Source organism: Mastomys coucha, unplaced genomic scaffold (genome assembly GCF_008632895.1).
Source record: "Mastomys coucha isolate ucsf_1 unplaced genomic scaffold, UCSF_Mcou_1 pScaffold16, whole genome shotgun sequence".
In the NCBI taxonomy this organism is placed as follows: Eukaryota; Metazoa; Chordata; class Mammalia; order Rodentia; family Muridae; genus Mastomys; species Mastomys coucha.
In genome coordinates this window covers 4,924,575-4,929,018 of record NW_022196898.1, presented here as the reverse complement: position 1 = coordinate 4,929,018, position 4,444 = coordinate 4,924,575, and positions in this window count along the sequence as shown.

Sequence of the window (4,444 nt, the reverse complement as noted above, 5' to 3'; positions counted from 1 at the left end):
GTCGATTATTTCATCGTATGTCCACATGTGTCACATGGACTGTAAAGACCCATGAAAATAGATGCATAGGGTGTCATAAAACTCACCAGTCAAGACATGCACTTTAAAATGTTATTTGTGTAAACAGCTGTGCTCAGTGTGATGAAATTCTTGAAGAGTATAACGGAGTGGAGCTCTTGGTTTTGCTTTTCTTATCCACAGGAGTTGATTAATTTCCATATCTTCAGAAGCTAATCTTATTTATACAAAACAGAGATGAGTTTGCATTTTACAGAACTGCTGCAAGCTTCTAGATACCCCAATATTGCTTCTCTGCGCTGGTTCACATGACCTTTGCATTGGCTATGAGTCCGTGATGCTCCATAGGGCACATCAATGCTGGAGCAAAGTCTCCTGCGCTTCTGAGATACAGTCACATAAATATGGAAATCTTTGTAGTATGCTTTGATTTTCAAATTAGCACATGAGGAAATATATAATCCAGGAGAGTGTCTTGACTCTTCAGGTTCTTGCATTTTGCCACAGCAGAGAGGATACCTCTTCCAACCCACTGGATAACGTTGGTTGTCATAATCTGGTCCTCGTGGCTCAAAGCATCACTTTTCCGTGCTAGCATGTCAATTAAGAGCTCAATCCCAAAGCCATACTACAGGTATTCAAATTCTGATTCTTTCCTTTTCAAATCTGAAAAAATATCTCTGACAATTTCCTCTTCTCACAAACGTAGATTGAAATTGTGCATATGCCTTTAAACTCAGCACCCAGGAAGCAGGGGAATTTCTGTGAGTTCTAGGCCAGCCTGGTCTACAGAGCACATTTCTGGACAGTCAGTGCTGCACAGATGAACCCTGTCTCAAAAAGCCACACCAAACCAAGCCAAACAATGTAGTATCTGTCCAGTGGTTGCTGTCTCTCCAGTGTTGGGACGTCTGTCTGGGTTGCACGGCAAATGTGAGACGGGCTGAGTGAAGACAATGTGTGGGACAGGGAGTTACACAAACTCTAGCTCTACTTGAGCAATAGCCAACCTTCAAGGGATGTGCCAGGAGACTGCAAACTCTGGATGACAAAATAGGAAGACCACAGTGCGTGAATAGCCAGAGAAATCAGAAAAATGAAACTGATTTTTTTTTCTACGATAAATAGTGTGTAGGGTCTTTGGGACAAGAAATCCAAGAATTATAGGCACAGTTGAAATAGTCCCCTTTCTGAAGTCCCAGTCAGCAAAGTCATCGTAGCCTTTTTAAAATTTTTATTGAAAATAAATTCTCCTCTTATAGAATATATCTTGCTAGTTTCTTTTCCCTCCATTCCTCCCAGCTCTACCCCACCTCTCCTCTCCTTCAAAACCACTCTCCCTACATTTCCTCTTCAGAAAAGAACAGGCCTCCAAGAAGTGACAGTCAAACAAGACAAAACAGATACAGTAATATAATAATATCGAGGCTGGACAAGGCAATCCAATAGGAGGAAAGGAGTTCCAAGAGCAAACAAAAAAGTCAGAGACACACCTGCTCCCACTGTTAGGAGTCTCACAAAAACACCACACTGGCAGCCATAGCATATACACAGAGGACCCATGCAAGCCCATGCTTGCCACTTCAGTCTATGTGAGCCCAGGCGAGCCTGCTTAGTTCATTCAGTGGGCCATGTCCTCTGACTCCTACAATCTTTCCTACCCCTCTTCATTGGGGTTCCCTGATCTCTGAGGGGAGGGACCTAATGGAGATCTCCAGTTTAGACTCTGTCTCTGCATAACATCTGACTGTGGGTCTCTGCACCACTTCCCGTTTGCTGCTGGAGAAAGCTTCTCTGATGATGACTGAATAAGGCACTGATCTGTGAGTACTGGAGAATATAATTAGGAATTACTTTATATATTCATCTCCAGTTGTAATCAGTTTTGCCCTAGTTCCATGGGCTATCCAAACTCTGGTTTCTGGCTATCCAGGCAATGCAGAGCATCAGCTCCCTCATGGCGTGAATCTTAAGTTAAACCAACATTGGTTGGCAATTCCCACAAGCTCTGGGCCACCATTGCAAAACAACTTGCAGGAAGGATAGATTGTAGGTAGAGGGTTTTGTGGGCTGAGTTAGTGTCTAGGCTTCTCTGTCCATATCCTGCAGAGTTCCTTCTCACACTGAAGAGACTAGAACCTAGAGATAAGGGTCTATACTTACAGCATCTCGATTTCTCTACACTCATTGAGGTATGTTGATGTTTTTCTTGGCAATGAGGCCCCACTGTGAGTTTTCAGAGAGCAACCTTTTGTCTTAGCATTAGTCTGGGTTGTTTAGGGAATCTCCATGAGACCTCCTCAGCCAACAACTCAATGGAAAATAGCCCAGTCCTAATACTAGAAGCCTTGCATGGTTATGAAAGATGGCCAGTTCAGACTATGTATCCTCTATTACTAGGAGTCCTTCTTTGGGACAGCCTCATAGATTCCATGAAGTTTATGTTGCGCAAGGTCTTCACACTGCCCCTCAGAGCCCCCCTCCCCAATTCCACCTGTCTCTTTCTGAAATCTTTCCCTCCATGCCTCCCACCTGCTCCCTCCTGCTCCCATCCTTACCCAACCCCAGTTGATGTGCATAATTTATTCTAGTTCCCTTTATCAGAGAGATCCATGATCTCCCTGACCCCACCCCAACCCCCAGCTCTTCTCTTTACCTAACCTCTCTAGGTCTGTGGATTATAGTTTGATTAAATATATACCACTTAAGTCTTTCTGGGTCTAGGTTGATTTTTTTTTCTAGTTAACATCCATTTGCCTACAAATTTCATAATGTCTTTTTTAAAAAAATAGTTGAGTAATACTCCATTGTGTAGATGTATCACATTTTCTTTATCTATTCTTCAGCTGACAGACATCTAGATTGTTACCAGTTTCTAACTATTATGAATACAGCTACAATAAACATAGTTGAACATGTGTTCTTGTAGTAGGATGGACTATCCTTGCCTGAGAGTGGTATAGCTGGGTCTTAAGGTGGATTGATTCCCAATTTTCTGAGGTTCTGCCATCCTGATTTTCATAGTGGCTGGACTAATTTGCACTCCTACAAGCAGTAGAGGAATGTTTCCCTTGCTCTATATCCTCACCAGTATGAGCTGTCATTTGTGTTACTGATTTTTGCCAATATGACAGCTTTAAGATGGAATCTCAAAGTAGTTTTGATTTGCATTTCCCTGATGGCTGAGGATGTTGAACATTTCTTTAAGTGTTTCTCAGCCGTTTAAGATTCCTTTACTGAGAATTCTCTGTCTATATCTGTACCTAATTTTTAATCAGATTATTTGGTTTTCTGATATCTAGTTTCTTGAGTTCATTATAAATTTTGGATATTAGACATTTATTGGATATAGAGCTAGTAAAAATCTTTTCCCATTCTGTAGGCTCTGCATTATAACTGAATGGGAAAAACCATGTGCTATGAGGGCCAGTAGTCAAAGACAGGCCACTGGACCTATGGCTCTCATCAACCTAAGATAGAGGCATGTGCCAAGAGGCCTTATTTATTAATAATAAACTCTAAAAGGTTGTGTTTGTACAAATAAACACAAACAAGCTGCATGTGACTTCCATGACAGGTAAGAGTGAAACCATTAAACTTCCAGGCCTAAGATAGATGGGGCCACCAGCCACTATAATTCTGAGGCAGGACTACAGAACACAAGTAAATCAGTCCAGCTAATTTTTAATAAATGAAAAGGGAGGAACTGTGCCCTTTCCCCAGCCTGGAGCAGGCTGGATTCAGACCTTGCTCTGCCACAGCCGGGGTGGAGCCTTCTGACCTAGGTGAAGTCTATTGTCCTGTCACATCTGCAGCTTCCTACAAGGAGCCACTACCTGCTGAGCCATTGAGCCTATTTTCCTAACAAGATCCTGACAAGGTGACAAGATCCTGGCATACTTGCTGGGTTCCCTCCCTTTACATACTCAGACTCCTAAGTAAATATTGGACCTTAATCAGAAATTTTGTCTTGGTCTCATTCTTCTCTCACCATCTCTCCCATGTAGCCCCATCTTTCCTTTCGGGAACCCAAGTAACCCATGGCTACTGGCAGCTACAATCCTCTGCTACATATGCCGCTGGAGCCATGTGTACTCCTTTGTTGATGGCTTAGTCCCTAGGAGTTCTGAGGGGCCTGATTGGTTGATATTGTTGTTCTTTCTATGGGGTTGCAAGACCCTTCAACTCCTTCAGTCCTTTCTCTAATTCCACTATTGGTGACCCCATGCTCAGTCCAGTGGTTGGCTGTGAACATCCGCCTCTGTATTTGTAAGGCTCTAGCAGGGCCTCACAGGAGACAGCCATATCAGGCTCCTTTCAGCATGCACTTCTTGGCATCTGATGGGTTTTGAGTCGCAGCAGGAAGCGTCTACAGACACCAGGCCCAGGCAGTTTCATGTGTAAGAGGTTTAATTGGAAGGGGGGT